The sequence below is a fragment of the Urocitellus parryii genome, chromosome 7, assembly GCF_045843805.1.
Source record: "Urocitellus parryii isolate mUroPar1 chromosome 7, mUroPar1.hap1, whole genome shotgun sequence".
NCBI lineage: Eukaryota > Metazoa > Chordata > Mammalia > Rodentia > Sciuridae > Urocitellus > Urocitellus parryii.
The window spans coordinates 130,384,643-130,398,797 of NC_135537.1; positions in this window are offsets into that span (position 1 = coordinate 130,384,643).

Here is a 14,155-nt window from a genome sequence, read left to right on the forward strand (position 1 = left end):
TCCTGCTTCTACCAGATCCATGGTTTACCCACTCACAGCTTTCCCAGCCTAGGCTCCCTTCTCTACCCCAGCCTCTTCCTTTTCACCCACCCAGTGTCTTCTCACTTTTCTTCATCTCTCCCCTGGATGGAGATATTTGATCCTCCCCTCTGGATCTTGTTTTCATTTTGCATTTGCCCCATGCTGACCTCAATCCAGAACTCTGCCCTTCCTCTCCCACACCCCCATTTTCAGCTATACCTAAAGCTGAATTCCCATCTTTACCCTAACCTGGATTTTTCTCCTGATTTAATTATCTCTGACATTTTTTTCCCTAGCTCATAAGTTTAAATCATTTTGTCCTCTTCTGTTATATCTAAAATGTCATATAGATTTTTGAAACCTTTTTTTAAGAAAGCACAGTCTTATTGTGCCATTTTTTTTTCTGCAAAGAAGTATATCCTGGATTCACTGTTTATAAGATCATTGTATTTTTACTTTAGTATGATAGCACCCAGCCTGTAAGCTCTGAGGGGTTGCAACAGCTTAGAACTCTGATCTTTCTCTTTAGTCTTGAACCCAGGCATGCTGTAGCTACCATTTCCTCCCAACCAATGTCTGTGTTTCCCCTTACATTCTGTAACTACCACACTCACACAGATTCTTTATCCTCCTTTGTCTTGGGCACTTTCTCCTTTCCCTCCCCTTTGGTCTTCTACTTAAAGAATCCTCAGTTGGGGTGGAATTTTCATCAGTACTGCAGTCCCAGTCTCTTTCACTTATTCTGGAAATTATTCTCTGGTAGTTTTTTTCTTTCTTATGAATACCACCTGCTTTTCTATATAAATGGTATATATTCCTAAAGCAGAAGCAACATTTTTGTTTAACAAATTGTTTCTACTCTAATCTAGATCCATTGCTAGAGAATTTCAGAGGGTTGACTTAGAATACATGCTGAATAAGTTGACCTACTAGGACAGATAGCATCTTTCTGTATTACTTTTTAAAACTGCATGTGATGACCCACATGGTTACTCTATTTTTTTATCTTTTGAGAACTAATATAGTGTTTTCTTTAGCAGCTACACCATTTTATGTTCCCACCAGCACTGCATAAGGGCTCCAATTTCTCCACATTCTCACCAACACTTGTTTCCTTCCTTCCTTCCTTCCTTCCTTCCTTCCTTCCTTCCTTCCTTCCTTCCTTCCTTTCTTTCTTTCTTTCTTTCTTTCTTTCTTTCTTTTCTTTTCTTTCGGATTGAACTCAGGGGTACTTGACTCGACCAGTGAGCCACATCCCCAGTCCTAGTTTACATTTTATTTAGAGACAGGGTCTCACTGAGTTGCTTGGCACCTTGCTTTTTGTTGAGGCTGGCTTTGAACTTGCAATCCTCCTGTCTCAGTCTCCAGAGCTGCTGGGATTACAGGTGTGTGCCATTGTGCCAGCCCTGTTTTGTTGTTTTAAGTAGTGTGAGGTGGTATCTCATAATATCCTCATGCCCCAGTGGATGCCTGAAAGTGTGGATAATACTGAGCCTTATAAACACTATGTTTTTTTCCTCTAACACACACCTATGAAAAATTTTAATTTATAAGTTAGACACAGTAAGAGATTAACAACATTAATAAAACAGAACAATTATAAAAATGCTGTAATAAAAGTTATGTGAATGTAATATCTTTTTCTTTATGTATTCTACTGTATTCATGCTTCTTTTTCTTGTGATGATGTGAGATTATACAATGCCTATGTGATGATATTAAGTTAGATGAATGACAGGTATTATGACATAGGCTTAAACTACTATGTAAGGGTTACTTGAACAAACACAAGCACTGTGATACTGGGACAGTTAATCTGAAAATTGAGACAGCTATTAATGGACTAATAAGTGGGTAGCATATATTGTATGGATATACTGAACAAAGAGATGGTTCACAGGTGAGAGGGAGCAGGACAGTTCAAGATTTTGTCATGATCCTCATAATGTGACTTAAATCTTATGGATTATTTCTTTAATTTCCCATTTAATATTCTTATACTATATGTGACCATGATAACTGAAACTGCAGATAAGACTACCGTGTTGTGCTGTTGTTGGGCAGAATGTTCTGTATTAATAAGGTCAAATTGAGTGTTGTTCAATTTTTCTTTATTTCTACTGATTTCCTATCCTATTATTCTATCAGTTTTTTTGAAAAAAGAACATTAAGCCTATAACAATTGTGGATTTACCTATTTCTTTCCATCAGTTTTTAAATGTATTTTGGAACTCTTGTTTGGGGCATATATATTTAGGATTGTTTATCTTCCTGATTGATTTCTTCCACATCATGAAATGCCCCTCTTTATCACTGGTAATATTCTTTGTTCTTTGATACTAATAGAGCAACTGCACATTCTGTTCATTGGTGTTTGTCATATATTTTCCCAACTTTTAAAACACATTTTTATCTTTATATTCAGCATGGGTTTCTTGTAGACAGCATGGAGTTGGGTCTTATTTTTGAAAATTGATAAACTTTGTCTTTTTATTGAGGTAACAATTCACAAAATATAATTTAATAATTTTAAAGGATAGAATTCAGTATAGTCAGAATCTTGTGTAATTATGTTGATCTAATTCCTCAACATTTTCATCACCCTGAAAGGACATTAAGTAGTCAGGACACATTTTTTCTTTCTCTAAAACACTTGAGACCACTAATTTGCTTTCTATAGATTTAATTATTTTGGACATTTCATATAAATAGAATAATACAATGTGTGATTTTTTGTCTAGATTTTTAAATTTTACCTAAAGTTTTCAAGGTACATACACGTTTAGTTTGTACCAATATTCACACTTTTTATTTCTCACAATTTACTTGTTCATGATACTAGGTTGTTTACCAATTACTCTGTATTTTGTTGGTTATATCCATGTCATGTTTTTAAACAAGAAATTTGTGTTTTATATTTCCTGTAAATTACTAGCTGTATCTATAGACCTGATGAGAATCACAGGTGATTATTTTTTTTTTTTGCCAAGTGACTTTATAGGTGGTGCTAAACATTTCCATCAGGGCTAAAGTCTGGAAATTCTTCATTTTATGAATTTAGTTATCATAAATAATCATCTTTTACATTTATTATTTTTGGGGGGTTTTGCAAGATGCTGAGTATTTTAAGCTGAATGGTATCTCCTCAAATCAATGCATTGAAGATCAAACCTCGGTACTTTGTAATAGGAATATATATTTGGAGATAGGAAATTTAAGGAGATGAAGCCTGGATAGTGGGCCCTAATACAATACTTATAAGAAGAGAAAATTAGGACTCAGGAAAGGACATCAGGAGCACATATGCACAGAGGGAAGACCAGGTGAGGAGGCAGTAAGAGAGTAGCCATCTGCAAGCCAAGGACAGAGGCCTCACCAGAAACCAACCCTATTGGCATCTTTATTTTGGACGTACAGTCTCCAGAACTGTGAGAAAATAAACTTCTGTTCTTTAAGTCACCCAGTCTATAATATTTTGTTACGGCAGTCCTAGCAAACTAACACAAAAGTATTCTGATTTCATCACTCCTACTTTGCTTATTAGCTAGATTATATCTAGGAAGTGTAATCTTATATTTAAAATGCTGGATTGGAAACAGGAAAGGCCATTGATTTGGATTTGATTTAAAGTTATTCACATCCTTAATTTATTGCTGAGTCAGAAACAGAAGGATTAAAAAGGGGTACAAAAACCCAGGCATATGTATTTGGCACAAAGTGAAGTATTGTGGTTTGATGAGTCCTTTTTCTTGTGGAGTCTTGCTGAATGTTCAGTGCTTAATGTCCTCATGCAGAATGAATAATCCATCAGCAGAGAAGCCTGGAATAATCATCTTTTTTTTTTTTTTTTACTTTTAGGGCTTTAGAGTGGTAGAATAGAATAGAAAATTCTCTTGATACTTGGGAATTTGCATTATTATCATGTAAATAAATTTTTGCTGTGCCACATGTATATACTTCTCTGTTCTACTTATTTCTTTACCACTAGTCTCAGAACAGGCTTGGACTTGTGATGCCACACCTTGACAAGGGACTTAGACATTAATTTATATTCAATAGAAAGCTATTGGAGGACTAATAAGTGGCTAAGATCCTACTTTGTACTGGAGGAGACAATCTGCCATGGGTACTTAGTGCCCATAAACATTCTTGCTGATTGTGACACGTCCTGGGTCCTCTTTTGTTAGGTTGTGCCTAAGGGTTATGTTTGTAGAGAGAAATCTTGAAGATGAGGAAATGTTCTATGTTCTCCAAGACACAGGAGAGACTTATTGTTATTTACTGTAAAACTGGTGAGTCCCCTAAAATAGGTGGTCTTCTCTTGTAACATGCTCATGGAGGCCCATCTGGGTCACCCCATGAAAACTGGGGCCAGGAGGAACCAATGTGAACATGAAGCTCCAAGCATTACTTTTCTGTGAATAATTTCTTTTTCTCTGAACCAGGGGTCTTGTGTTTTTTTGCCAGCTTCCTTAAAACAGTAATGGACTGATGAGCTTATAAGTAGGGTAAAATTCCAGATCCTTCCACCTATCCAGTTTTTTATATGTTCACTCATCAGCGAAAAGAAAAAAAAAAAGAATAACTCCATGTGAAGATACTGGAAAAAATGTTCTGAAATTGTTTTTGGGAAACAATTTTATAATATCTATTAATAAAAAAGCATATATGCCATTTTACTCAGATATTTCATTGCTGGAAATCTATGCTATAAATATAAATACTCTGCATAAAAATATAAAAGTACTCATTAATGCACTCATAAGAGTTGTGACTGTTAGTAACAAAATAAACTAAACAACAAACTCTTAGGAAAAAATTTAAAGTTAAGGAAAAGAATAATTATATCTCTGCCTGATCTGAATATTCTTATCATATAGTTAATTCCCATGATACATAGTTAATTATATCATGTATTATTAAAAGCAAGTTCCAAGAAAAAACATTGTAGTGTAACCTCAATTTTTTTTGTGGGAGAAATCACCAAAACCACGTATAAATGATTCTTCACACAGAAAGAAGTGAAGTAAGGAGACACACTAATCTATTGAAGATGATGACATCTCTTGAGGTAGGTTTTGGGGTAGAAAACAAAAGAGGAAGGTGAACACATAAGCTGAATTATTCCCCACCCAAACTTTTGTGTAAGAACATGACTGTATTTCAGGGTAAGGGTTTCAAAGAGTAATTAATGTAAAATGAAGGTGGGCTAATCCAATCTGATTAGTGTCTTTATAAGAAGAGGAGATTAGGACACAGACACCGACAGAAAATAAAGACATGAATACACAGGAAGAAGACCTTCATCAGATGAAGACCTTCTGATGAAGACACTGATCTTTTTCTTTCTTCCTCAGGAAAAAAAACCAAACCTGCTGACATCTTGCTCTTGGAGTTTAGGCAGCAGAACTATGAAGAAATACATTTCTGTTGTTTAAGCCACCCAATCTACAGTATTTTTGTTATCCTAGTTATAGCAAACTATGTGCTATCCCGTAGTTTCTGTGTTCACTCCACCCTTCTTTGTCAACCCTGATGCTAACTTGAACTCTGCTTCATAGGGACCAGGTACCATAGTCCTAGAGCTGACCCAGAGAACAGGGCCCTCTTTGTTTATTCCTAGTCACAATCATGTTCTTTAACTCCACATTCTTATTTTACTTGCTATTGGAAGCTCACATTTTTTCTCATTTTATTTTACAGGAAATCCAACTCTTTCAAACCATCTATTATTTTAGTAGCATAAAGTAAAGGCTCTGTTAAATGTCCATATACAAGATTGGTTCTTTGCCATAACCTCTTCTCCAGCACTAGGAGGTGAAAGAAAGTAGAGGTTTATTTTTCCAGTGATAGAATTCAAGAGCCCCCCCCCAACTCCCCTACCATTTTCAATGAATAAGTGGCTACCTTCAGTTTTCTGGTGGAAGTTAAAAAAATCTTAAAAAATCCTGTAAGGTATTATTATTATTATTTTTGTGTGGTAGCATTATTGTCCACCCTTTTGAATAAAAACATTAAAGTTTAAGTAGGTGAAGGAAGATCCCCAAAGTCACCCAACATGCATGTGGATGATTTCAGAAAGTGTCATGAACACCCACCATGTTCATAATATCCTTTTCACCCATTCTTTGTTTAACCTATGAGTGTTGGTTTCTGCCCTACATTTCTCTACTGAAACTTCTAAAACTTTCTCATGATTCGTTGATTCTTAAATTTCTAGGTGATCATAGTTGTAAAGTTTATGCTATTTTGACTTTTGTGTCTTTAACCTGGGCTACCAAGAGATGTACTTGTTCAGATTCATTGACATCAGATATTCTCTCTAGTTTTAATTCAAGGCCCTGGTGTCCAGTGAGCAGAGACAGTTCTTTTCCATAAATCCACATCTGTTTCTCTATCTTCTCCAATCCTGGAATTCCTTATATACTATGGTGGAATTAAACCAATTCTTAGAATAGTTGAATATATTATCCATTGTTTATTTCTGTACCCTCCAAGCTTTAATCACAAAATAAAGGTCTGCTGTTAGTATATTCTCCAAAGCCTGAGCTTATATCCTATTACATATTTTTTAATTGAAGCAATAACAGTAGGGTCCCCTTCATGTGATAAATATAAACCCAATTTACAATTCTAAATCTTGAATGTTTTCTGTACAGAAGTAACTATGACACTGATCTAGTTGTAATTATAACAAATCATCTTGCATAGAAATTTGTTTCAGGGTTATGATAAATAAACTTTAAACTTTTTTTTAAAATCTTTTTTTAATATTTATTTTTTAGTTTTTTTCGGTGGACACATTCGTTTGTTTTTTATTTTTATGTGGTGCTGAGGATCAAACCCAGTGCATGCTAGGCAAGCATTCTACCACTGAGCCACAACCCCAGCCCCTAAACTTTATTTTTGCTTTCTTGTTTTTCCTTGATTTTTAAAATTTATTGGTTCTTTATAATTATACATGATAGTAGAATCCATTTTGATGTAATTATGTAAGCATGGAATATATCTTATTCTAGTTAGGATCCTATTCTTGTGGATGTACACAATGGTGGGATTCACTGTTGTGTTTTCATATATGTATATAGGAAAATTATGTCAGATTCATTCCACAGTCTTTTTTTCCCTATTCCCAGTCCCTTCCTTCCATTCCCCATTATCTAATCTACTGAACTTCTATTCTTTCCCTCACCACTCCCCCACCCCTTATTGTGGGTTAGATTCTATATATCAGAGAAAACATTAGACATTTGGCTTTTTGGGACTAGCTTATTTCACTTAGCACGATAGACTCCAGATCCATCCATTTTCTGGCAGATGTCATAAAATCATTCTTCTTTATGACTGAATATATATATATCACATTTTCTTTACCCATTCATCCTTGATTTTTTTAATAAAATGATATTCCTTTAGGTATTAGATCACTCTTATTTTCTATATCTCTTGTAACATCATTTGTTTCATCAATTCTAAGTCCACTCTCAGGAGAGATTTAAATGTGTATCTTTATATGAAAATCTACCTGAAGTCTTGAGAATATTTTTATAACATCTCCCATTTGAATAATATTTTGTTGTGTATACATTTTTTAAAATTGCCATATTAGCTGATCTAAATAATTTTGGGAAAAGGATTTTACAAAAGTCTAGAGAAGTATACATAAATGACTATATTTGAGTTAATTAAGTTGTTCCTATGGTGTTATAGGTTAACAGTTCCGAAGTCATCACATTTATATACAGGGATTAAACAATTAAATAAATGGAGAGGAGATGGCAGGAGCCATGCTTCTTACTTTTAGAATAGGGGTTATATGTAAGCAAGAGGATGAGAACTGAATGATCCTGCAGTAATAAATTTTAATTAGAAATAATCAGTATGAACTCATAATATATATACATATAGAAATATATGTATATACATAAATATATATTTTATTGCTCTATAAATTGAGAGGGCTAGAATGAGTGGCATTCCGGTAGCCATGAGCTCACTTAGTGTCCAGATATTGGTTTCTAAAACCAGTATTTGATTAAAGGAACTTAAGTTCTTTGGAGAAATAAATGAATCTTGGACTAGGGCAGAAAATGAAGAAGATTATCTTCTAGTGCCAGAAATTAAGGAAGCTCCCCCAAATACCCACAATGATAGGCTATATCAAAGAGATGCAGGATCCAACCACAGGACTTACCATGCCCAATGCTGGAACAATTTGAGCAACAAAAATAAGTAAAGCCCCATTGGACTAAAACCCAAACTATAAAACAAATACCTTCAAGTCCAAACGAACCTAAATAAATGATTGAATAAATAAGTGGAAAGAGTAGATAATTTCCCACACAGAAAAATTCCAAATAATTCATGCATATTTGCCTTCAAGTAAATGGATAATTCCCACTTATTATATGTGAGCTACAAAAAGTGTTCCTTTCAAAGATTACTATAGGGAAAGGGTGGGGGAAAGTAATTTTAGAGAGGAGAAATCTGATAAACATCTTGGCTAATGTTAACAGTATCTGACATCAAGATTAGTAAGTCATGTTTAAAGTATGTTTCCTTAATATAATATAAGAATAGCTTTTTACATCTATGTCCTTCCCAAAGACCCATAATTCCTGACTAATCAGGGAAACACTAAACAGGTCTGGGGTTGTGGCTCAGTGGTAGAGTGCTTGCCTAGCATGTGTGAGGCACTGGGTTCGAGTCTCAGCACTGCATATAAATAAATGAATAAGATAAAGCTCATTAACATCTAAAATATATTAAAAACAAGAAAAACACTCAACAAATTCAAATCATTAAATGTTATATCATCAATCATTTAAACCTATCCAGCGGGGGCAGCATATGCCTGTAATTCCAGTGGCTCAAGAGGCTGAGAAAGGAGGATCACAAATTCAAGTCTAGCCTCTTCAACTTAGCAAGGCCCTAACTAATGAGAACCTGTCTCGAAAAGAAAAAAAAAAAGTTGTGCTCCATTTTTGTATAATGTGTCAAAATGCATTCTACTGTTATGTAAAACTAATTAGAACAAATTAAAATAAAAAGAAAATAAAAGGGCTGGGATGTAGCTCAGTGGTTAAGTGCCCCTGGATTCAATCCCTGGTAACAAAAACAAATAGGCAAACAATAACAGGGGATAAAACCATAGAAAGTCTGAGAAATCTTCACAGACAACAGAAGCCTAAGAATTCATAAAGACTAAATGTCTTTAAATATCATGGATAGGATCCTGGCAGACAAAAATAAATTGGATAACAGACAACAAATCCTGAATAAAGAATAGACTTTAATAATAATATATCCACATATGTTGAATAATTTTAACAAATGTACCATACTAATATAAAATATTCACAAGAGGATAAACTGGGTGTGGGTATATACTGGTTGTGGGAATGCTCTCAGATATCTTAGCAATTCTTCTGTGAATCATAATATTCTAAAACAAATTTATTTTAAAAATGTACTCCACTACATTATAGTGTTCAATGTAGGTGCCAAAAATTGGAAAATTCTAAATCTTCTCTATTTCTAAATCTTTGGCTCTACCTCTTTGGAAGCCTTTAGAATGTTCTCATTATGTATGATATTTTAAAATTTGCTTTAATATTTTCAGGTGTGGGTGATTCTATCTCTTTCTTTTCCCCTCTGGATAAGCCCTTTGGGTGTGATGTCTTTACCCTTATCTCATGCCTTCTTGAAGAGTTGCTCATTGCAAAACTCCACCAAGTGGATGGGTTCTTCAGTTCAATCCATCCTATTATATGCATCTAGTGCATTCTTTGGGTCAAATGTTTTATATGTTTCATATAAAATGTTGTACGATCATTTCTTATGTTTGTTCATATACTGTCTTTCCTTATCTTCTTAAGTATATTTATGATGCTCATTTTAAACTGTCTAATAATTCTGCTTCAGCAGAAAGAGTTGTTTGTTTTGTCTTTCTTTTACAGTATATCCTCAGATGTTTACTTTAACTTTTGAGCTTATGTTATTCCAAGTAGATTAGCTATGTTGCCTAGAAACACATATCAAGGAAGGGGGAAGACCAAGGGCTGATTTTCAGTTTCCCCAAGTTTAAGAAATGGAAAGATAAACACCAACACAGGAAACCTTAGACACCACTTTAGCTAATGCATCACTACATAATTTCCCTTATAGAAATTTTATCACTAAACCCTTAGGAAGAAGAACATTGTGAAAAGACAACTTCTCCAGTGTGTTATTCAACACCTTGGTGTTTCAGTGGCATAGGGTTAGAAATATTTCAAGAATCTGATCAACTTTCACATTTCTTTTTTTTAAAAAGTATTTATTTTTTAGTTGTAGTTGGACACAATACCTTTATTTTTATGTGGTGCTGAGGATTGAACCCAGGGACTTACACATGCCAGGTGAGCGCTCTACTGCTGAGCCACAACCCCTGCCCAAACTTCACATTTCTTTATCAACTCAAAAGCACTGGGCAACTCAACAGCGATCTGTAATTTTGCTTGTTACTCTGGGACATGAGGATAATTAAGCTTGCCCAGATAATGTAGGGAAGAGACAAGATGAGAACAAATACCTTTCCTCTGGCCCCTTCTTCTATTGCAATCTCCTACTACTTCTCCATTCCCAGCCGTAACCACCCACCTCCCACTACACATGAATTAAAGCTAACTTAGATATCTTAGAATTTCCCCTAGGTTTTGTTGTTTATTGTTATTTTAAAAATTTTTGTTCAGTCCTGAAATCCATGTTTTTTGTCTGTCTTCTGCAACCAAACTTAGAAATAATTTAGTTTATAATCAAGACATTTTGGTATCTTATTTAAGAAAAACATTCTCATATAAACTATGAAACTATTTTCCTAATAATTCAAAGTTTTGTTTTAGATATTAATGGCTTAATTCATTTGCTTATATATAAGATGTGGTTAGGATCCAAGAAATTTTCCATGTTGATAATCATTTATATGCTTCATTTATTGATCTTCTCCTCCTTTCTCTCTTAATATGTCACTTCTGTAATATATCAAAATTCCATACATATGTGGATTTGTGTCTTGGTTTTCTACTCTATTCTGGTGTTCAAGTTTTCTAGTTCTGTGCTAATATCACTCTGTCTTCATCATTTGATAGTTAAATTGCTTGTAAATATTTTATGTTGTTGGATTCTGTTATTATTGGTACCATATTTTAATTTCTAAATTTTAATGATATGTATAGAAATAAGTGAGCTTTCTTTTGATATTAAATCCTGCATCTTTCTGAATTCACTTATTATTTCTAGGACTATTATTTTAGGTTCTTTAGGATTGTCTACATTGGTGATTGTTTCAGAATTGAATAATTTTTTTTAAATTTCAAGTTTATGTACCTCGTTTCTTTTTGTTTTCTTATTTCATTAGTTTTTTTTTTTTTTGAGAGAGAGAGAGAGAGAGAGATTTAATACTTATTTTTTAGTTTTTCTGTGGACTTGACAACACCTTTATTTTATTTGTATGTGGTGCTGAGGATCAAACCCAGTGCGGCAGGCATGCCAGGCGAGCACGCTACTGCTTGAGCCACATCCCCAGCCCCTCATTAGTTCTTTTTAGTTATACATGATAGCATAATCCATTTGACAAGCATGGAGTATATGTTGTTCAAATCCAGACCCCAGTACCTCTCCTTCCCTTTTCTTCTCCCCACTCCCTGCTCCCTTCCCTCTACTGATCTTTCTGCCATTTACCCGTCTTTATTTTTAAAATTAATTTCTTGTGGATATACACGATGATGAGATTCACTGTGACATATTCATATATGGAATTTCAAAATAATGTTGTATACAAGTGGTAAAAGTTGACATATTTTGTCTTGTTGCCAATATCAGAGGGAAAGCATTTAATTTTTCACACTATGATGTTAGCTGTGGGTTTTATAAATGCACTTTATCATTATAAGTTTCCCTCTGTTCATTCTTGGTGCCACCACTCTCATTTTGTTAATTGTTTCCTAGTTGCTTTGTGGATCATTTATTCCTTTCTTCCTCTGGCAGCTTTACTTTGTTATTTGGTAATTTTCATAATGGTATGTTTGATTCCTTCCTCTTTATGTTTTTTTATGTACCATAAGACTTTTCTTTCTGGTTACCGCAAGGCTTCTATAATATTGTAGTTATAATATATATAACTACATATATTATAATATATAATATTATATATAATATAATAATATAACAGGCTATTTGAAGCTGATAACTTTATATATTGAAACTCTACACTTTGATTCCTCTTTCCACATTTTGTGCTTCTGATAATTTACATCTTTTAACTTTATAGCTATCATTATTTGTTAAGAGATACACAGTTTTTTTTATCAGTTTTGCCTTTAAACTTCATACTAGAGATAATAGTGGTTTATATATCTCTAATAAAATATAAGTATAAATTTATGAATTTAACTGTGTGCTTATTTTTACTAGCCAGTTTTATACTTTCATGTTTCTAATTAGCATCCTTTTCTTTCAGCTTACAGATCTCCCTTTAGCAAATCTTGTTTAGTGGTGATGAACTCCTCTAGCTTGTTTATCAAAGTCCCTATCTCTTCTCTGTATTTTCTTGTTTGTGTGTGGTGGCAGGAGTGGGGGGCAATTTACTAGGGATTGAATCCAGGGCTTCCAGTATGATAGGCAAGCACTCTACCAAGAGCTACATCCCCTGTGTGTGTGTGTGTGTGTGTGTGTGTGTGTGTATACATCCATACATACACAGTTTTGCTGCATCAGGTATTCTTCGTTGGAATTGCTGCACACCTCTACCTTCTTAGAACATTGAATATATCATCGCACTCTCTTTTGGCTGATAGTTTTATGGAAGTTCTTTTCTATGTAAGGATCTTTTTTTTCCTGCTTTAAAGATTTTCTTTATCTTTGACTTCTGACAATTTGATTATAAAACGTATTGGCATATTCTTAGTTGAATTGAACCCAGTTAGAGATCATTGAGTTTCCTGTACCAATATATTTATATCTTTCCTCAGATCTGGGGAATTTTCCATCATTATTTTCTTGAGTGATATTCATTTCTCTCTCTCTTCTCCATTTTAAATTTTATAGTGTAAATATTGCCTCTCCTGATGTCATTCAATAGATCCTATCCCATCATTCCTTTTCTTTCTTTTTCTTTTCTGATTGTATATTTTTAAACAACCTACTGTTCAGTTTACATATCTTTCTTCTACTTGGTCAATTCTGCCATGAATGATCTGTGTTGTATTTTTATTTTATCCACTGATTACACAAATACAGAATTTCTGTTCCCTGCACCCCACCCTGACCTCATCAGACTCATCCGACTTTTCCCCCAGTCAAGACCAATTTAGAAAGAAATCGTGATAAAAAAAATCAAATGGTATAATTTACTTTTCTCTTGTCAAGGGAGAAGAGTCCTGGAAAGCATGTGTTGGAATCATAGAAGCTGAGGTTAGACTCAGGAAATTCTGTTTGTAAATCTTATCTGCTGTTTATTAACTTTATGTTGTGAATAACATAATTAATGCCCTACCCTTAATTTACTTCTCTTGAAATCAAGTTAGTACAGACCATTATATAAACATTAAATTAACATTATACTGTTAATTTGATTTCTTTACTACTCTGAGAAATAGAAAGTCTGGTGGTCCATTTTCAAAACACAATGTTTAGCTTTAAATGTAAAATTGCTGGGGATGTAAAAAGAAAACACCCAAAGGAGAAATAGAACAAATGGTTACTAGCAGTTTATACCTGAGTGTGACAAATGCACAGCTCCTCGACAAACAGGAGGTGAGAAAGAAGGGGCCCAGCCTGACCATCAGAAGTAAACTAAATACTGTACTTACCCCAAGAAGTCTTTACCCACCACAAAAGAACAGAGGGAGGGGGGGTAAAATGTACAACTATAGGTACATTTCTTTAAATAACCCTGTAGGAGACAGTTAACCTAGATAATATTCGGGAAGACTGCACATATCATAGTACTTACCAATGAGGAACTGGGGAAGGGACATTGTATAACTAGAGAATAAAATGCTCTGGATGTGACTGCTCACCCAGACACCTGATTTTGCAAGACCATCACTAAAAGCCTCGCTTTTTGCTATACTTTACATCTCTAAATCCATTC